This window comes from Pristiophorus japonicus, unplaced genomic scaffold, assembly GCF_044704955.1.
Source record: "Pristiophorus japonicus isolate sPriJap1 unplaced genomic scaffold, sPriJap1.hap1 HAP1_SCAFFOLD_33, whole genome shotgun sequence".
NCBI lineage: Eukaryota > Metazoa > Chordata > Chondrichthyes > Pristiophoridae > Pristiophorus > Pristiophorus japonicus.
In genome coordinates, this window is record NW_027253106.1 from 3,468,758 (window position 1) to 3,493,168 (window position 24,411).

Here is a 24,411-nt window from a genome sequence, read left to right on the forward strand (position 1 = left end):
AATAAATACTGACCTGGAGATTACAATAAATACTGACCTGGAGAGTACAATAAATACTGACCTGGAGAGTACAATAAAAACTGACCTGGAGAGTACAATAAATACTGACCTGGAGAGTACAATAAATACTGACATGGGGAGTACAATAAATAGTGACCTGGAGAGCGTAATGAATACTGACCTGGAGAGGGAAATAAATACTGACATGGAGAGGGCATTAAATAATGACCTGGAGACTGCAATAAATACTGACCTGGGGAGTACATTAAGTACTGACCTGGAGAGTACAATAAATACTGACCCAGAGAGTACAATAAATACTGACCTGGAGAGTACAATAAACACAGACCTGGAAAGGGTAATAAATACTGACCTGGAGAGTAAAATAAATACTGAACTGGAGAGTCCAATTAGTACTGACCTGGAGAGTACAATAAATACTGACCCAGTGAGTACAATAAATACTGACCTGGAGAGTACAATAAACACTGACCTTGAGAGGGTAATAAATACAGATCTGTCGAGTATAATAAAGACTGACCTGGAGAGTGCAATAAGTACTGACCTGGAGAGTACAATACATACTGACCTGGAGAGCAAAATAAATACTGACATGGAGAATATAATAAATACTGACCTGGGGAGTAAAATAAATACTGACCTGGAGAGTAAAATAAATACTGACCTGGAGAATACAATAAATACTGACATAGAGAGTACAATAAATACTGACCTGGAGAGTACAATCAATACTGACCTGTAGAGGGTAATATATACTGACCTGGAGAGTGCAATAAATACTGACCTGGAGAGTACAATTAATACTGACCTGGAGAGCACAATAAATAATGACCTGGAGAGTACAATAAATACTGACCTGGAGAGTACAATAAACACTGACCTGGAGAGAACAATATACACTGACCTGGAGAGTACAATAAAAGTTAATTGGAGAGTAAAATAAATACTGACCAGGAGAGTACAATAAATACTTACCTGTAGAGTACAATAAATACTGACCAGGAGAGTGCAATAAATACTAACCTGGAGAGTGCAATAAATGCTGACCTGGAGAGTACATAAATAATGACCTGGAGTTTACAAAAAATACTGAACTGGAGAGTACAATAAACACTGACCTGGAGAGAACAATAAATACTGACCTGGAGAGTACAATAAAAACTGAATTGGAGAGTAAAATAAATACTGACCAGGTGAGTACAATTAATAGTGACTTGGAGAGTACAATAAATACTGACCTGGTGAGTACCATAAATACAGACCTGCAGCGGGTAATAAATACTGACCTGGAGAGGGTAATAAAACTGATCTGGAGAAGTAAATAAATACTGACCTGGAGAGTACAATAAATACTGACCTGGAGAGTACATTAAGTACTTACCTGGAGAGTACAATAAATACTGACCTGGAGAGTCCAATTAGTACTGACCTGGAGAGTACAATAAATACTGACCCAGAGAGTACAATAAATACTGACCTGGAGAGTACAATAAACACAGACCTGGAAAGGGTAATAAATACTGACCTGGAGAGTAAAATAAATACTGAACTGGAGAGTCCAATTAGAAATGACCTGGAGAGTACAATAAATACTGACCCAGAGAGTACAATAAATACTGACCTGGAGTGTACAATAAACACTGACCTGGAGAGGGTAATAAATACAGATCTGTAGAGTATAATAAACACTGACCTGGAGAGTGCAATAAATACTGACCTGGAGAGTACAACACATACTGACCTGGAGAGCAAAATAAATACTGACCTGGAGAGTATAATAAATACTGACCTGGGGAGTAAAATAAATACTGACCTGGAGAGTAAAATAAATACTGACCTGGAGAATACAATAAATACTGACATTGAGAGTACAATAAATACTGACCTGGAGAGTACAATCAATACTGACCTGTAGAGGGTAATATATACTGACCTGTAGAGTGCAATAAATACTGACCTGGAGAGTACAATAAATACTGACCTGGAGAGTACAATAAATAATGTCCTGGAGAGTACAATAAATACTGAACCAGAGAGTACAATAAATACTGACCTGGAGAGTACAATAAACACTGACCTGGAGAGGGTAATAAAAACAGATCTGTAGAGTATAATAAACACTGACCTGGAGAGCGCAATAAATACTGACCTGGAGAGTACAATAAATACTGACCTGGAGATTACAATAAATAATGACCTGGAGAGTACAATAAATACTGACCTGGAGAGTACAATAAATACTGACCTGGAGAGTGCAATATATACTGACCTGGAGAATACAATAAATACTGACTTGGAGAGTACATAAAAAATGACCTGAAGAGTACAATAAATACTGACCTGGAGAATACAATAAATACTGACTTGGAGAGTACATAAAAAATGACCTGAAGAGTACAATAAATACTGACCTGGAGAGTACAATAAACACTGACCTGGAGAGAACTATAAATACTGATCTGGAGAGTACAATAAAAACTGAATTGGAGAGTACAATACATACTGACCAGGAGAGTACAATTAATAGTGACTTGGAGAGTACAATAAATACTGACCTGATGAGTACCATAAATACAGACCTGCAGCGGGTAATAAATACTAACCTGGAGAGGGTAATAAATACTGACCTGGAGTAGTAAATAAATACTGACCTGGAGAGTACAATAAATACTGACCTGGAGAGAGTAATAAATACTGACATGGAGAGTACAATAAACACTGACCTGGAGAGTACAATAAATACTGACCTGGAGAGTACAATAAAAACTGACCTGGAGATTACATTAAATACTGACCTGGAGAGTACAATAAATACTGACATGGGGAGTACAATAAATACTGACCTGGAGAGGGTAATAAATACAAACCTGGAGAGGGAAATAAATACTGACCTGGAGAGGGCAATAAATAATGACCTGGAGACTACAATAAATACTGACCTGGGGAGTACAATAAATACTGACCTGGAGAGTGCAATAAATACTGACCTGGAGAGTACATTAAGTACTGACCTGGAGAGTACAATAAATACTGACGTGGAGAGTCCAATTAGTACTGACCTGGAGAGTATAATAAATACTGACCCAGAGAGTACAATAAATACTGACCTGGGGAGTACAATAAACACTGACCTGGAAATGGTAATAAATACAGATCTGTAGAGTATAATAAACACTGACCTGGATAGTGCAATAAATACTGACCTATAGAGAACAATGCATACTGACCTGGAGAGCACAATAAATACTGACCTGTATAGTACAATAAAAACTGAATTGGAGAGTACAATACATACTGACCAGGAGAGTACAATTAAGAGTGACTTGGAGAGTACAATAAATACTGACCTGGTGAGTACCATAAATACAGACCTGCAGCGGGTAATAAATACTGACCTGGAGAGGGTAATAAATACTGACCTGGAGAAGTAAATAAATACTGACCTGGAGAGTACAATAAATACTGACCTGGAGAGAGTAATAAATACTGACATGGAGAGTACAATAAACACTGACCTGGAGAGTACAATAAATACAGACCTGGAGAGTACAATAAATACTAACATGGAGAGTACAATAAATGCTTACCTGGAGAGGGTAACAAATACTGACGTGTAGAGAACAATAAACACTGACCTGGAGAGTACAAGAAATACTTACCTGGAGAGTACAATAAATACTGACCTGGAGAGTACAATAAATACAGACCTGGGGAGTAAAATAAATACTGACCTGGAGAGTAAAACAAATACTGACCTGGAGAATACAATAAATACTGACATGGAGAGTACAATAAATACTGACATGGAGAGTACAATCAATACTGACCTGTATAGGGTAATATATACTGACCTGGAGAGTGCAATAAATACTGACCTGGAGAGTACAATAAATACTGACCTGGAGAGTACAATAAATAATGACCTGCAGAGTACAATAAATACTGACCTGGAGAGTACAATAAACACTGACCTGGAGAGAACAATAAACACTGACCTGGAGAGTACAATAAAAGTTAATTGGATAGTACAATAAATACTGACCAGGAGAGTAAAATAACTACTTGCCTGCAGAGTACAATAAATACTTACCTGGAGAGTACAATAAATACTAACCTGGAGAGTACAATACATACTGACCAGGAGAGTACAATTAATAGTGACTTGGAGAGTACAATAAATACTGACCTGGAGAGTACAATAAATACTGACCTGGAGAGACTAATAAATACTGACATGGAGAATACAATAAACACTGACCTGGAGAGTACAATAAATTCAGACCTGGAGAGTACAATAAATACTAACATGGAGAGTACAATAAATGCTTACCTGGAGAGGGTAACAAATACTGACGTGTAGAGAACAATAAACACTGACCTGGAGAGTACAAGAAATACTTACCTGGAGAGTACAATAAATACTGACCTGGAGAGTACAATAAATACAGACCTGGGGAGTAAAATAAATACTGACCTGGAGAGTAAAACAAATACTGACCTGGAGAATACAATAAATACTGACATGGAGAGTACAATAAATACTGACATGGAGAGTACAATCAATACTGACCTGTATAGGGTAATATATACTGACCTGGAGAGTGCAATAAATACTGACCTGGAGAGTACAATAAATACTGACCTGGAGAGTACAATAAATAATGACCTGCAGAGTACAATAAATACTGACCTGGAGAGTACAATAAACACTGACCTGGAGAGAACAATAAACACTGACCTGGAGAGTACAATAAAAGTTAATTGGATAGTACAATAAATACTGACCAGGAGAGTAAAATAACTACTTGCCTGCAGAGTACAATAAATACTTACCTGGAGAGTACAATAAATACTAACCTGGAGAGTACAATACATACTGACCAGGAGAGTACAATTAATAGTGACTTGGAGAGTACAATAAATACTGACCTGGAGAGTACAATAAATACTGACCTGGAGAGACTAATAAATACTGACATGGAGAATACAATAAACACTGACCTGGAGAGTACAATAAATTCAGACCTGGAGAGTACAATAAACACTGACCTGGAGAGTACAATAAATACTTACCTGGAGAGTACAATAAATACTGACCTGGAGATTACAATAAATACTGACCTGGAGAGTACAATAAATACTGACCTGGAGAGTACAATAAAAACTGACCTGGAGAGTACAATAAATACTGACCTGGAGAGTACAATAAATACTGACATGGGGAGTACAATAAATAGTGACCTGGAGAGCGTAATGAATACTGACCTGGAGAGGGAAATAAATACTGACATGGAGAGGGCATTAAATAATGACCTGGAGACTGCAATAAATACTGACCTGGGGAGTACATTAAGTACTGACCTGGAGAGTACAATAAATACTGACCCAGAGAGTACAATAAATACTGACCTGGAGAGTACAATAAACACAGACCTGGAAAGGGTAATAAATACTGACCTGGAGAGCAAAATAAATACTGAACTGGAGAGTCCAATTAGTACTGACCTGGAGAGTACAATAAATACTGACCCAGTGAGTACAATAAATACTGACCTGGAGAGTACAATAAACACTGACCTTGAGAGGGTAATAAATACAGATCTGTCGAGTATAATAAAGACTGACCTGGAGAGTGCAATAAGTACTGACCTGGAGAGTACAATACATACTGACCTGGAGAGCAAAATAAATACTGACATGGAGAATATAATAAATACTGACCTGGGGAGTAAAATAAATACTGACCTGGAGAGTAAAATAAATACTGACCTGGAGAATACAATAAATACTGACATAGAGAGTACAATAAATACTGACCTGGAGAGTACAATCAATACTGACCTGTAGAGGGTAATATATACTGACCTCGAGAGTGCAATAAATATTGACCTGGAGAGTACAATTAATACTGACCTGGAGAGCACAATAAATAATGACCTGGAGAGTACAATAAATACTCACCTGGAGAGTACAATAAACACTGACCTGGAGAGAACAATATACACTGACCTGGAGAGTACAATAAAAGTTAATTGGAGAGTAAAATAAATACTGACCAGGAGAGTACAATAAATACTTACCTGTAGAGTACAATAAATACTGACCAGGAGAGTGCAATAAATACTAACCTGAAGAGTACAATAAATGCTGACCTGGAGAGTACATAAATAATGACCTGGAGTTTACAAAAAATACTGAACTGGAGAGTACAATAAACACTGACCTGGAGAGAACAATAAATACTGACCTGGAGAGTACAATTAAAACTGAATTGGAGAGTAAAATAAATACTGACCAGGTGAGTACAATTAATAGTGACTTGGAGAGTACAATAAATACTGACCTGGTGAGTACCATAAATACAGACCTGCAGCGGGTAATAAATACTGACCTGGAGAGGGTAATAAAACTGATCTGGAGAAGTAAATAAATACTGACCTGGAGAGTACAATAAATACTGACCTGGAGAGTACATTAAGTACTTACCTGGAGAGTACAATAAATACTGACCTGGAGAGTCCAATTAGTACTGACCTGGAGAGTACAATAAATACTGACCCAGAGAGTACAATAAATACTGACCTGGAGAGTACAATAAACACAGACCTGGAAAGGGTAATAAATACTGACCTGGAGAGTAAAATAAATACTGAACTGGAGAGTCCAATTAGTAATGACCTGGAGAGTACAATAAATACTGACCCAGAGAGTACAATAAATACTGACCTGGAGTGTACAATAAACACTGACCTGGAGAGGGTAATAAATACAGATCTGTAGAGTATAATAAACACTGACCTGGAGAGTGCAATAAATACTGACCTGGAGAGTACAACACATACTGACCTGGAGAGCAAAATAAATACTGACCTGGAGAGTATAATAAATACTGACCTGGGGAGTAAAATAAATACTGACCTGGAGAGTAAAATAAATACTGACCTGGAGAATACAATAAATACTGACATTGAGAGTACAATAAATACTGACCTGGAGAGTACAATCAATACTGACCTGTAGAGGGTAATATATACTGACCTGTAGAGTGCAATAAATACTGACCTGGAGAGTACAATAAATACTGACCTGGAGAGTACAATAAATAATGTCCTGGAGAGTACAATAAATACTGAACCAGAGAGTACAATAAATACTGACCTGGAGAGTACAATAAACACTGACCTGGAGAGGGTAATAAAAACAGATCTGTAGAGTATAATAAACACTGACCTGGAGAGCGCAATAAATACTGACCTGGAGAGTACAATAAATACTGACCTGGAGATTACAATAAATAATGACCTGGAGAGTACAATAAATACTGACCTGGAGAGTACAATAAACACTGACCTGGAGAGAACAATATACACTGACCTGGAGAGTACAATAAAAGTTAATCGGAGAGTTCAATAAATGCTGACCTGGAGAGTACATAAATAATGACCTGGAGTGTACAATAAATACTGACGTGGAGAGTACAATAAACACTGACCTGGAGAGAACAATAAATACTGACCTGGAGAGTACAATAAAAACTGAATTGGAGAGTAAAATAAATACTGACCTGGAGAATACAATAAATACTGACATTGAGAGTACAATAAATACTGACCTGGAGAGTACAATCAATACTGACCTGTAGAGGGTAATATATACTGACCTGTAGAGTGCAATAAATACTGACCTGGAGAGTACAATAAATACTGACCTGGAGAGTACAATAAATAATGTCCTGGAGAGTACAATAAATACTGAACCAGAGAGTACAATAAATACTGACCTGGAGAGTACAATAAACACTGACCTGGAGAGGGTAATAAAAACAGATCTGTAGAGTATAATAAACACTGACCTGGAGAGCGCAATAAATACTGACCTGGAGAGTACAATAAATACTGACCTGGAGATTACAATAAATACTGACCTGGAGAATACAATAAATACTGACTTGGAGAGTACATAAAAAATGACCTGAAGAGTACAATAAATACTGACCTGGAGAATACAATAAATACTGACTTGGAGAGTACATAAAAAATGACCTGAAGAGTACAATAAATACTGACCTGGAGAGTACAATAAACACTGACCTGGAGAGAACTATAAATACTGATCTGGAGAGTACAATAAAAACTGAATTGGAGAGTACAATACATACTGACCAGGAGAGTACAATTAATAGTGACTTGGAGAGTACAATAAATACTGACCTGATGAGTACCATAAATACAGACCTGCAGCGGGTAATAAATACTAACCTGGAGAGGGTAATAAATACTGACCTGGAGTAGTAAATAAATACTGACCTGGAGAGTACAATAAATACTGACCTGGAGAGAGTAATAAATACTGACATGGAGAGTACAATAAACACTGACCTGGAGAGTACAATAAATACTGACCTGGAGAGTACAATAAAAACTGACCTGGAGAGTACATTAAATACTGACCTGGAGAGTACAATAAATACTGACATGGGGAGTACAATAAATACTGACCTGTAGAGGGTAATATATACTGACCTCGAGAGTGCAATAAATATTGACCTGGAGAGTACAATTAATACTGACCTGGAGAGCACAATAAATAATGACCTGGAGAGTACAATAAATACTCACCTGGAGAGTACAATAAACACTGACCTGGAGAGAACAATATACACTGACCTGGAGAGTACAATAAAAGTTAATTGGAGAGTAAAATAAATACTGACCAGGAGAGTACAATAAATACTTACCTGTAGAGTACAATAAATACTGACCAGGAGAGTGCAATAAATACTAACCTGAAGAGTACAATAAATGCTGACCTGGAGAGTACATAAATAATGACCTGGAGTTTACAAAAAATACTGAACTGGAGAGTACAATAAACACTGACCTGGAGAGAACAATAAATACTGACCTGGAGAGTACAATTAAAACTGAATTGGAGAGTAAAATAAATACTGACCAGGTGAGTACAATTAATAGTGACTTGGAGAGTACAATAAATACTGACCTGGTGAGTACCATAAATACAGACCTGCAGCGGGTAATAAATACTGACCTGGAGAGGGTAATAAAACTGATCTGGAGAAGTAAATAAATACTGACCTGGAGAGTACAATAAATACTGACCTGGAGAGTACATTAAGTACTTACCTGGAGAGTACAATAAATACTGACCTGGAGAGTCCAATTAGTACTGACCTGGAGAGTACAATAAATACTGACCCAGAGAGTACAATAAATACTGACCTGGAGAGTACAATAAACACAGACCTGGAAAGGGTAATAAATACTGACCTGGAGAGTAAAATAAATACTGAACTGGAGAGTCCAATTAGTAATGACCTGGAGAGTACAATAAATACTGACCCAGAGAGTACAATAAATACTGACCTGGAGTGTACAATAAACACTGACCTGGAGAGGGTAATAAATACAGATCTGTAGAGTATAATAAACACTGACCTGGAGAGTGCAATAAATACTGACCTGGAGAGTACAACACATACTGACCTGGAGAGCAAAATAAATACTGACCTGGAGAGTATAATAAATACTGACCTGGGGAGTAAAATAAATACTGACCTGGAGAGTAAAATAAATACTGACCTGGAGAATACAATAAATACTGACATTGAGAGTACAATAAATACTGACCTGGAGAGTACAATCAATACTGACCTGTAGAGGGTAATATATACTGACCTGTAGAGTGCAATAAATACTGACCTGGAGAGTACAATAAATACTGACCTGGAGAGTACAATAAATAATGTCCTGGAGAGTACAATAAATACTGAACCAGAGAGTACAATAAATACTGACCTGGAGAGTACAATAAACACTGACCTGGAGAGGGTAATAAAAACAGATCTGTAGAGTATAATAAACACTGACCTGGAGAGCGCAATAAATACTGACCTGGAGAGTACAATAAATACTGACCTGGAGATTACAATAAATAATGACCTGGAGAGTACAATAAATACTGACCTGGAGAGTACAATAAACACTGACCTGGAGAGAACAATATACACTGACCTGGAGAGTACAATAAAAGTTAATCGGAGAGTTCAATAAATGCTGACCTGGAGAGTACATAAATAATGACCTGGAGTGTACAATAAATACTGACGTGGAGAGTACAATAAACACTGACCTGGAGAGAACAATAAATACTGACCTGGAGAGTACAATAAAAACTGAATTGGAGAGTAAAATAAATACTGACCTGGAGAATACAATAAATACTGACATTGAGAGTACAATAAATACTGACCTGGAGAGTACAATCAATACTGACCTGTAGAGGGTAATATATACTGACCTGTAGAGTGCAATAAATACTGACCTGGAGAGTACAATAAATACTGACCTGGAGAGTACAATAAATAATGTCCTGGAGAGTACAATAAATACTGAACCAGAGAGTACAATAAATACTGACCTGGAGAGTACAATAAACACTGACCTGGAGAGGGTAATAAAAACAGATCTGTAGAGTATAATAAACACTGACCTGGAGAGCGCAATAAATACTGACCTGGAGAGTACAATAAATACTGACCTGGAGATTACAATAAATACTGACCTGGAGAATACAATAAATACTGACTTGGAGAGTACATAAAAAATGACCTGAAGAGAACAATAAATACTGACCTGGAGAATACAATAAATACTGACTTGGAGAGTACATAAAAAATGACCTGAAGAGTACAATAAATACTGACCTGGAGAGTACAATAAACACTGACCTGGAGAGAACTATAAATACTGATCTGGAGAGTACAATAAAAACTGAATTGGAGAGTACAATACATACTGACCAGGAGAGTACAATTAATAGTGACTTGGAGAGTACAATAAATACTGACCTGATGAGTACCATAAATACAGACCTGCAGCGGGTAATAAATACTAACCTGGAGAGGGTAATAAATACTGACCTGGAGTAGTAAATAAATACTGACCTGGAGAGTACAATAAATACTGACCTGGAGAGAGTAATAAATACTGACATGGAGAGTACAATAAACACTGACCTGGAGAGTACAATAAATACTGACCTGGAGAGTACAATAAAAACTGACCTGGAGAGTACATTAAATACTGACCTGGAGAGTACAATAAATACTGACATGGGGAGTACAATAAATACTGACCTGGAGAGGGTAATAAATACAAACCTGGAGAGGGAAATAAATACTGACCTGGAGAGGGCAATAAATAATGACCTGGAGACTACAATAAATACTGACCTGGGGAGTACAATAAATACTGACCTGGAGAGTGCAATAAATACTGACCTGGAGAGTACATTAAGTACTGACCTGGAGAGTACAATAAATACTGACGTGGAGAGTCCAATTAGTACTGACCTGGAGAGTATAATAAATACTGACCCAGAGAGTACAATAAATACTGACCTGGGGAGTACAATAAACACTGACCTGGAAATGGTAATAAATACAGATCTGTAGAGTATAATAAACACTGACCTGGATAGTGCAATAAATACTGACCTATAGAGAACAATACAGACTGACCTGGAGAGCACAATAAATACTGACCTGTATAGTACAATAAAAACTGAATTGGAGAGTACAATACATACTGACCAGGAGAGTACAATTAAGAGTGACTTGGAGAGTACAATAAATACTGACCTGGTGAGTACCATAAATACAGACCTGCAGCGGGTAATAAATACTGACCTGGAGAGGGTAATAAATACTGACCTGGAGAAGTAAATAAATACTGACCTGGAGAGTACAATAAATACTGACCTGGAGAGAGTAATAAATACTGACATGGAGAGTACAATAAACACTGACCTGGAGAGTACAATAAATACAGACCTGGAGAGTACAATAAATACTAACATGGAGAGTACAATAAATGCTTACCTGGAGAGGGTAACAAATACTGACGTGTAGAGAACAATAAACACTGACCTGGAGAGTACAAGAAATACTTACCTGGAGAGTACAATAAATACTGACCTGGAGAGTACAATAAATACAGACCTGGGGAGTAAAATAAATACTGACCTGGGGAGTAAAACAAATACTGACCTGGAGAATACAAGAAAATACTGACATGGAGAGTACAATAAATACTGACATGGAGAGTACAATCAATACTGACCTGTATAGGGTAATATATACTGACCTGGAGAGTGCAATAAATACTGACCTGGAGAGTACAATAAATACTGACCTGGAGAGTACAATAAATAATGACCTGCAGAGTACAATAAATACTGACCTGGAGAGTACAATAAACACTGACCTGGAGAGAACAATAAACACTGACCTGGAGAGTACAATAAAAGTTAATTGGATAGTACAATAAATACTGACCAGGAGAGTAAAATAACTACTTGCCTGCAGAGTACAATAAATACTTACCTGGAGAGTACAATAAATACTAACCTGGAGAGTACAATACATACTGACCAGGAGAGTACAATTAATAGTGACTTGGAGAGTACAATAAATACTGACCTGGAGAGTACAATAAATACTGACCTGGAGAGACTAATAAATACTGACATGGAGAATACAATAAACACTGACCTGGAGAGTACAATAAATTCAGACCTGGAGAGTACAATAAACACTGACCTGGAGAGTACAATAAATACTTACCTGGAGAGTACAATAAATACTGACCTGGAGATTACAATAAATACTGACCTGGAGAGTACAATAAATACTGACCTGGAGAGTACAATAAAAACTGACCTGGAGAGTACAATAAATACTGACCTGGAGAGTACAATAAATACTGACATGGGGAGTACAATAAATAGTGACCTGGAGAGCGTAATGAATACTGACCTGGAGAGGGAAATAAATACTGACATGGAGAGGGCATTAAATAATGACCTGGAGACTGCAATAAATACTGACCTGGGGAGTACATTAAGTACTGACCTGGAGAGTACAATAAATACTGACCCAGAGAGTACAATAAATACTGACCTGGAGAGTACAATAAACACAGACCTGGAAAGGGTAATAAATACTGACCTGGAGAGTAAAATAAATACTGAACTGGAGAGTCCAATTAGTACTGACCTGGAGAGTACAATAAATACTGACCCAGTGAGTACAATAAATACTGACCTGGAGAGTACAATAAACACTGACCTTGAGAGGGTAATAAATACAGATCTGTCGAGTATAATAAAGACTGACCTGGAGAGTGCAATAAGTACTGACCTGGAGAGTACAATACATACTGACCTGGAGAGCAAAATAAATACTGACATGGAGAATATAATAAATACTGACCTGGGGAGTAAAATAAATACTGACCTGGAGAGTAAAATAAATACTGACCTGGAGAATACAATAAATACTGACATAGAGAGTACAATAAATACTGACCTGGAGAGTACAATCAATACTGACCTGTAGAGGGTAATATATACTGACCTGGAGAGTGCAATAAATATTGACCTGGAGAGTACAATTAATACTGACCTGGAGAGCACAATAAATAATGACCTGGAGAGTACAATAAATACTGACCTGGAGAGTACAATAAACACTGACCTGGAGAGAACAATATACACTGACCTGGAGAGTACAATAAAAGTTAATTGGAGAGTAAAATAAATACTGACCAGGAGAGTACAATAAATACTTACCTGTAGAGTACAATAAATACTGACCAGGAGAGTGCAATAAATACTAACCTGGAGAGTACAATAAATGCTGACCTGGAGAGTACATAAATAATGACCTGGAGTTTACAAAAAATACTGAACTGGAGAGTACAATAAACACTGACCTGGAGAGAACAATAAATACTGACCTGGAGAGTACAATTAAAACTGAATTGGAGAGTAAAATAAATACTGACCAGGTGAGTATAATTAATAGTGACTTGGAGAGTACAATAAATACTGACCTGGTGAGTACCATAAATACAGACCTGCAGCGGGTAATAAATACTGACCTGGAGAGGGTAATAAAACTGATCTGGAGAAGTAAATAAATACTGACCTGGAGAGTACAATAAATACTGACCTGGAGATTACATTAAGTACTTACCTGGAGAGTACAATAAATACTGACCTGGAGAGTCCAATTAGTACTGACCTGGAGAGTACAATAAATACTGACCCAGAGAGTACAATAAATACTGACCTGGAGAGTACAATAAACACAGACCTGGAAAGGGTAATAAATACTGACCTGGAGAGTAAAATAAATACTGAACTGGAGAGTCCAATTAGTAATGACCTGGAGAGTACAATAAATACTGACCCAGAGAGTACAATAAATACTGACCTGGAGTGTACAATAAACACTGACCCGGAGAGGGTAATAAATACAGATCTGTAGAGTATAATAAACACTGACCTGGAGAGTGCAATAAATACTGACCTGGAGAGTACAACACATACTGACCTGGAGAGCAAAATAAATACTGACCTGGAGAGTATAATAAATACTGACCTGGGGAGTAAAATAAATACTGACCTGGAGAGTAAAATAAATACTGACCTGGAGAATACAATAAATACTGACATTGAGAGTACAATAAATACTGACCTGGAGAGTACAATCAATACTGACCTGTAGAGGGTAATATATACTGACCTGTAGAGTGCAATAAATACTGACCTGGAGAGTACAATAAATACTGACCTGGAGAGTACAATAAATAATGTCCTGGAGAGTACAATAAATACTGAACCAGAGAGTACAATAAATACTGACCTGGAGAGTACAATAAACACTGACCTGGAGAGGGTAATAAAAACAGATCTGTAGAGTATAATAAACACTGACCTGGAGAGCGCAGTAAATACTGACCTGGAGAGTACAATAAATACTGACCTGGAGATTACAATAAATAATGACCTGGAGAGTACAATAAATACTGACCTGGAGAGTACAATAAACACTGACCTGGAGAGAACAATATACACTGACCTGGAGAGTACAATAAAAGTTAATCGGAGTGTACAATAAATGCTGACCTGGAGAGTACATAAATAATGACATGGAGTGTACAATAAATACTGACGTGGAGAGTACAATAAACACTGACCTGGAGAGAACAATAAATACTGACCTGGAGAGTACAATAAAAACTGAATTGGAGAGTAAAATAAATACTGACCAGGAGAGTACAATTAAAAGTGACTTGGAGAGTACAATAAATAATGACCTGGAGAATACAATAAATACTGACATGGGGAGCACAATAAATACTGACCTGGAGAGTACAATAAATACTGACCTGGAGAGTACTATAAACACTGACCTGGAGAGTACAATAAATACAGACCTGGGGAGTACAATAAATACTGACCTGGAGAGTACAATAAATGCTGACCTGGAGAGGGTAATAAATACTGACCTGGAGAGTACAATAAACACTGACCTGGATAGTACAATAAACACAGACCTGGAAAGGGTAATAAATACTGACCTGGAGAGTACAATAAATACTGACCTGGAGAGTCCAATTAGTACTGACCTGGAGAGAGTAATAAATACTGACATGGAGAGTACTATAAACACTGACCTGGAGAGTACATAAACACAGACCTGGAAAGGGTAATAAATACTGACCTGGAGAGTACAATAAATACTGACATGAGGAGTACAATAAATACTGACCTGGAGAGTACAATAAATACTGACCTGGAGAGAGTAATAAGTACTGACATGGAGAGTACTATAAACACTGACCTGGAGAGTACAATAAATACAGACCTGGAGAGTACAATAAATACTGACCTGGAGAGTACAATAAATGCTGACCTGGAGAGGGTAATAAATACTGACCTGGAGAGTACAATAAACACAGACCTGGAAAGGGTAATAAATACTGACCTGGAGAGTACAATAAATACTGACCTGGAGAGTCCAATTAGTACTGACCTGGAGAGTACAATAAATACTGACCCAGAGAGTACAATAAATACTGACCTGGAGAGTACAATAAACACAGACCTGGAAAGGGTAATAAATACTGACCTGGAGAGTACAATAAATACTGACCTGGAGAGTCCAATTAGTACTGACCTGGAGAGTACAATAAATACTGACCCAGAGAGTACAATAAATACTGATTGGAGAGTACAATAAACACTGATCTGGAGAGGGTAATAAATACAGATCTGTAGAGTATAATAAACACTGACCTGGAGAGTACAATAAATGCTGACCTGGAGAGTACAATAAATACTAACCTGGAGAGTACAATAGACACAGACCAGGAGTGTACAATAAATACTGACCTGGAGAGGGTAATAAATAATGAGCTGGAGATGGTAATAAATACAGACCTGGAGAGTATAATAAACACTGACCTGGAGAGGGCATAAATACTGACCTGGAGAGTACAATAAATACTGACCTGGAGAGCACAATAAATACTGCCCTGGAGAGTTCAATAAATGCTGACCTGGGGAGTAAAATAAATACTGAACTGGAAAGGGTAATAAATAGCGACCTGAAGAGTACAATAAATACTGAACTGGAGAGTAAAATAAATACTGACCTGGAGAATACAATAAATACTGACCTGGTGATACAATAAATACTGACCTGGAGAGTACAATCAATACTGACCTGGAGAGGGTAATAAATACTGACCTAGAGAGTACAATAATTACTGACCTGGAGAGTACAAGAAACACTGACCTGGAGAGAACAATAAATACTGACCTGGAGATACAATAAAAACTGAATTAGAGAGTACAATAAATACTGAGCAGGAGAGTACAATTAATAGTGACTTGGAGAGTACAATAAATACTGACCTGGTGAGTACCATAAATACAGACCTGCAGCGGGTAATAAATACTGACCTGGAGAGGGTAATAAATACAGACCTGGAGAATTAAATAAATACTGACCTGGATAGTACAATAAACACTGACCTGGAGAGAGTAATAAATACTGACATGGAGAGTACAATAAACAATGACCTGGAGAGTACAATAAATACTGACCTGGAGAGTACAATAAATGCTGACCTGGAGAGGGTAATAAATACTGACCTGGAGAGTACAATAAACACTGACCTGGAGAGTACAATAAATACTTACCTGGAGAGTACAATAAATACTGACATGGAGAGCAAAAAAAATTATGAACTGGCGAGGGTAATAAACACTGACATGGAGAGGGTAATAAATACTGACCTGGAGAGTTCAATAAATACTTACCTGGAGTGTACAATAAATACTGACCTGGAGAGTACAATAAATACTGACCTGGAGAGTCCAATTAGTACTGACCTGGAGAGAGTAATAAATACTGACCTGGAGAGTACAATCAATACTGACCTGTAGAGGGTAATATATACTGACCTGTAGAGTGCAATAAATACTGACCTGGAGAGTACAATAAATACTGAACTGGAGAGTACAATAAATACTGACCTGGAGAGTACAATAAACACTGACCTGGAGAGGGTAATAAAAACAGATCTGTAGAGTATAATAAACACTGACCTGGAGAGCGCAATAAATACTGACCTGGAGAGTACAATAAATACTGACCTGGAGATTACAATAAATAATGACCTGGAGAGTACAATAAATACTGACCTGGAGAGTACAATAAACACTGACCTGGAGAGAACAATATACACTGACCTGGAGAGTACAATAAAAGTTAATCGGAGAGTACAATAAATGCTGACCTGGAGAGTACATAAATAATGACCTGGAGTGTACAATAAATACTGACGTGGAGAGTACAATAAACACTGACCTGGAGAGAACAATAAATACTGACCTGGAGAGTACAATAAAAACTGAATTGGAGAGTAAAATAAATACTGACCAGGAGAGTACAATTAAAAGTGACTTGGAGAGTACAATAAATAATGACCTGGAGAGTACAATAAATACTGACATGGGGAGCACAATAAATACTGACCTGGAGAGTACAATAAATACTGACCTGGAGAGTACTATAAACACTGACCTGGAGAGTACAATAAATACAGACCTGGGGAGTACAATAAATACTGACCTGGAGAGTACAATAAATGCTGACCTGGAGAGGGTAATAAATACTGACCTGGAGAGTACAATAAACACTGACCTGGATAGTACAATAAACACAGACCTGGAAAGGGTAATAAATACTGACCTGGAGAGTACAATAAATACTGACCTGGAGAGTCCAATTAGTACTGACCTGGAGAGAGTAATAAATACTGACATGGAGAGTACTATAAACACTGACCTGGAGAGTACATAAACACAGACCTGGAAAGGGTAATAAATACTGACCTGGAGAGTACAATAAATACTGACATGAGGAGTACAATAAATACTGAACTGGAGAGTACAATAAATACTGACCTGGAGAGAGTATTAAGTACTGACATGGAGAGTACTATAAACACTGAGCTGGAGAGTACAATTAATACAGACCTGGAGAGTACAATAAATACTGACCTGGAGAGTACAATAAATGCTGACCTGGAGAGGGTAATAAATACTGACCTGGAGAGTACAATAAACACAGACCTGGAAAGGGTAATAAATACTGACCTGGAGAGTACAATAAATACTGACCTGGAGAGTCCAATTAGTACTGACCTGGAGAGTACAATAAATACTGACCCAGAGAGTACAATAAATACTGACCTGGAGAGTACAATAAACACAGACCTGGAAAGGGTAATAAATACTGACCTGGAGAGTACAATAAATACTGACCTGGAGAGTCCAATTAGTACTGACCTGGAGAGTACAATAAATACTGACCCAGAGAGTACAATAAATACTGATTGGAGAGTACAATAAACACTGATCTGGAGAGGGTAATAAATACAGATCTGTAGAGTATAATAAACACTGACCTGGAGAGTACAATAAATGCTGACCTGGAGAGTACAATAAATACTAACCTGGAGAGTACAATAGACACAGACCAGGAGTGTACAATAAATACTGACCTGGAGAGGGTAATAAATAATGAGCTGGAGATGGTAATAAATACAGACCTGGAGAGTATAATAAACACTGACCTGGAGAGGGCATAAATACTGACCTGGAGAGTACAATAAATACTGACCTGGAGAGCACAATAAATACTGCCCTGGAGAGTTCAATAAATGCTGACCTGGGGAGTAAAATAAATACTGAACTGGAAAGGGTAATAAATAGCGACCTGAAGAGTACAATAAATACTGAACTGGAGAGTAAAATAAATACTGACCTGGAGAATACAATAAATACTGACCTGGTGATACAATAAATACTGACCTGGAGAGTACAATCAATACTGACCTGGAGAGGGTAATAAATACTGACCTAGAGAGTACAATAATTACTGACCTGGAGAGTACAAGAAACACTGACCTGGAGAGAACAATAAATACTGACCTGGAGATACAATAAAAACTGAATTAGAGAGTACAATAAATACTGAGCAGGAGAGTACAATTAATAGTGACTTGGAGAGTACAATAAATACTGACCTGGTGAGTACCATAAATACAGACCTGCAGCGGGTAATAAATACTGACCTGGAGAGGGTAATAAATACAGACCTGGAGAATTAAATAAATACTGACCTGGATAGTACAATAAACACTGACCTGGAGAGAGTAATAAATACTGACATGGAGAGTACAATAAACAATGACCTGGAGAGTACAATAAATACTGACCTGGAGAGTACAATAAATGCTGACCTGGAGAGGGTAATAAATACTGACCTGGAGAGTACAATAAACACTGACCTGGAGAGTACAATAAATACTTACCTGGAGAGTACAATAAATACTGACATGGAGAGCAAAATAAATTATGAACTGGCGAGGGTAATAAACACTGACATGGAGAGGGTAATAAATACTGACCTGGAGAGTTCAATAAATACTTACCTGGAGTGTACAATAAATACTGACCTGGAGAGTACAATAAATAGTGACCTGGAGAGTCCAATTAGTACTGACCTGGAGAGAGTAATAAATACTGACATGGAGAGTACTATAAACACTGACCTGGAGAGTACAATAAATACAGACCTGGAGAGCACAATAAATACTGACCTGGAGAGTACAATAAATATTTAACTGGAGAGTCCAATTAGTACTGACCTGGAGAGAGTAATAAATACTGACATGGAGAGTACTATAAACACTGACCTGGAGAGTACAATAAACACAGACCTGGAAAGGGTAATAAATACTGACCTGGAGAGTACAATAAATACTGACATGAGGAGTACAATAAATACTGACATGGAGAGTACAATAAATACAGACCTGGAGAGAGTAATAAGTACTGACATGGAGAGTACTATAAACACTGACCTGGAGAGTACAATAAATACAGACCTGGAGAGTACAATAAATACTGACCTGGAGAGTACAATAAATGCTGACCTGGAGAGGGTAATAAATACTGACCTGGAGAGTACAATAAACACAGACCTGGAAAGGGTAATAAATACTGACCTGGAGAGTACAATAAATACTGACCTGGAGAGTCCAATTAGTACTGACCTGGAGAGTACAATAAATACTGACCCAGAGAGTACAATAAATACTGACCTGGAGAGTACAATAAACACAGACCTGGAAAGGGTAATAAATACTGACCTGGAGAGTACAATAAATACTGACCTGGAGAGTCCAATTAGTACTGACCTGGAGAGTACAATAAATACTGACCCAGAGAGTACAATAAGTACTGATTGGAGAGTACAATAAACACTGATCTGGAGAGGGTAATAAATACAGATTTGTAGAGTATAATAAACACTGACCTGGAGAGTACAATAAATGCTGACCTGGAGAGTACAATAAATACTAACCTGGAGAGTACAATAGACACAGACCAGGAGAGTACAATAAATACTGACCTGGAGAGGGTAATAAATAATGAGCTGGAGATGGTAATAAATACAGACCTGGAGAGTATAATAAACACTGACCTGGAGAGGGCAATAAATACTGACCTGGAGAGTACAATAAATACTGACCTGGAGAGCACAATAAATACTGCCCTGGAGAGTTCAATAAATGCTGACCTGGGGAGTAAAATAAATACTGAACTGGAAAGGGTAATAAATAGCGACCTGAAGAGTACAATAAATACTGAACTGGAGAGTAAAATAAATACTGACCTGGAGAATACAATAAATACTGACCTGGTGATACAATAAATACTGACCTGGAGAATACAATCAATACTGACCTGGAGAGGGTAATAAATACTGACCTAGAGAGTACAATAATTACTGACCTGGAGAGTACAAGAAACACTGACCTGGAGAGAACAATAAATACTGACCTGGAGATACAATAAAAACTGAATTAGAGAGTACAATAAATACTGAGCAGGAGAGTACAATTAATAGTGACTTGGAGAGTACAATAAATACTGACCTGGTGAGTACCATAAATACAGACCTGCAGCGGGTAATAAATACTGACCTGGAGAGGGTAATAAATACAGACCTGGAGAATTAAATAAATACTGACCTGGATAGTACAATAAACACTGACCCGGAGAGAGTAATAAATACTGACATGGAGAGTACAATAAACAATGACCTGGAGAGTACAATAAATACTGACCTGGAGAGTACAATAAATGCTGACCTGGAGAGGGTAATAAATACTGACCTGGAGAGTACAATAAACACTGACCTGGAGAGTACAATAAATACTTACCTGGAGAGTACAATAAATACTGACATGGAGAGCAAAATAAATTATGAACTGGCGAGGGTAATAAACACTGACATGGAGAGGGTAATAAATACTGACCTGGAGAGTTCAATAAATACTTACCTGGAGTGTACAATAAATACTGACCTGGAGAGTACAATAAATACTGACCTGGAGAGTCCAATTAGTACTGACCTGGAGAGAGTAATAAATACTGACATGGAGAGTACTATAAACACTGACCTGGAGAGTACAATAAATACAGACCTGGAGAGCACAATAAATACTGACCTGGAGAGTACAATAAATATTTACCTGGAGAGTCCAATTAGTACTGACCTGGAGAGAGTAATAAATACTGACATGGAGAGTACTATAAACACTGACCTGGAGAGTACAATAAATACTGACCTGGAGAGTACAATAAATACTGACATGGGGAGTACAATAAATACTGACCTGGAGAGTACAATAAATACTGACCTGGAGAGAGTAATAAATACTGACATGGAGAGTACTATAAACACTGGCCTGGAGAGTACAATAAATACAGACCTGGAGAGTACAATAAATACTGACCTGGAGAGTACAATAAATGCTGACCTGGAGAGGGTAATAAATACTGACCTGGAGAGTACAATAAACACTGACCTGGAGAGTACAATAAACACAGACCTGGAAAGGGTAATACATACTGACCTGGAGAGTACAATAAATACTGACCTGGAGAGTCCAATTAGTACTGACCTGGAGAGTACAATAAATACTGACCCAGAGAGTACAATAAATACTGACCTGGAGAGTACAATAAACACAGACCTGGAAAGGGTAATAAATACTGACCTGGAAAGTACAATAAATACTGACCTGGAGAGTCCAATTAGTACTGACCTGGAGAGTACAATAAATACTGACCCAGAGAGTACAATAAATACTGATTGGAGAGTACAATAAACACTGATCTGGAGAGGGTAATAAATACAGATCTGTAGAATATAATAAACACTGACCTGGAGAGTACAATAAATGCTGACCTGGAGAGTACAATAAATACTAACCTGGAGAGTACAATAGACACAGACCAGGAGAGTACAATAAATACTGACCTGGAGAGGGTAATAAATAATGAGCTGGAGAGGGTAATAAATACAGACCTGGAGAGTATAATAAACACTGACCTGGAGGGGGCAATAAATACTGACCTGGAGAGTACAATAAATACTGACCTGGAGAGAACAATAAATACTGCCCTGGAGAGTTCAATAAATGCTGACCTGGGGAGTACAACAAATACTGATCTGGAGAGAACAATAAATACTGAACTGGAAAGGGTAATAAATAGCGACCTGAAGAGTACAATAAATACTGAACTGGAGAGTAAAATAAATACTGACCTGGAGAATACAATAAATACTGACCTGGTGATACAATAAATACTGACCTGGAGAGTACAATCAATAATGACCTGGAGAGGGTAATAAATACTGACCTAGAGAGTACAATAATTACTGACCTGGAGAGTACAAGAAACACTGACCTGGAGAGAACAATAAATACTGACCTGGAGATACAATAAAAACTGAATTAGAGAGTACAATAAATACTGAGCAGGAGAGTACAATTAATAGTGACTTGGAGAGTACAATAAATACTGACCTGGTGAGTACCATAAATACAGACCTGCAGCGGGTAATAAATACTGACCTGGAGAGGGTAATAAATACAGACCTGGAGAAGTAAATACATACTGACCTGGATAGTACAATAAACACTGACCTGGAGAGAGTAATAAATACTGACATGGAGAGTACAATAAACAATGACCTGGAGAGTACAATAAATACTGACCTGGAGAGTACAATAAATGCTGACCTGGAGAGGGTAATAAATACTGACCTGGAGAGTACAAGAAACACTGACCTGGAGAGTACAATAAATACTTACCTGGAGAGTACAATAAATACTGACATGGAGAGCAAAATAAATTATGAACTGGCGAGGGTAATAAACACTGACATGGAGAGGGTAATAAATACTGACCTGGAGAGTTCAATAAATACTTACCTGGAGTGTACAATTAATACTGACCTGGAGAGTACAATAAATAATGACCTGGAGAGTACAATCAATACTGACCTGGAGAGGGTAATAAATACTGACCTGGAGAGTACAATAAATACTGACCTGGAGAGTGCAATAAATACAGACCTGGAGCGTACAATAAATACTGACCTGGAGAGTGCAATAAATACTGACCTGGAAAGTACAATAAATACTGACCTGGAGAGTACAATAAATAATGACCTGGAGATTACAATAAATACTGACCTGGAGAGTACAATAAAAGCTGAATTGGAGAGTACAATAAATACTGACCAGGAGAGTACAATTAATAGTGGCTTGGAGGGTAACAATAAATACTGACCTGGAGAGTACCATCACTACAGACCTGCAGCGGGTAATAAATACTGACCTGGAGAGGGTAATAAATACAGACTTGGAGAGGACAATAAATACTGACCTGGAGAGTACAATACATGCTGACCTGTAGAGAAATATAAATACTGACATGGAGAGTACAATAAACACTGACCTGGAGAGTACAATAAATACAGACCTGGAGAGTACAATAAATACTAACCTGGAGAGTACAATAAAAACTGACCTGGATAGTGCAATAAATACTGACCTGGAGAGTACAATAAACACTGACATGGGAAGT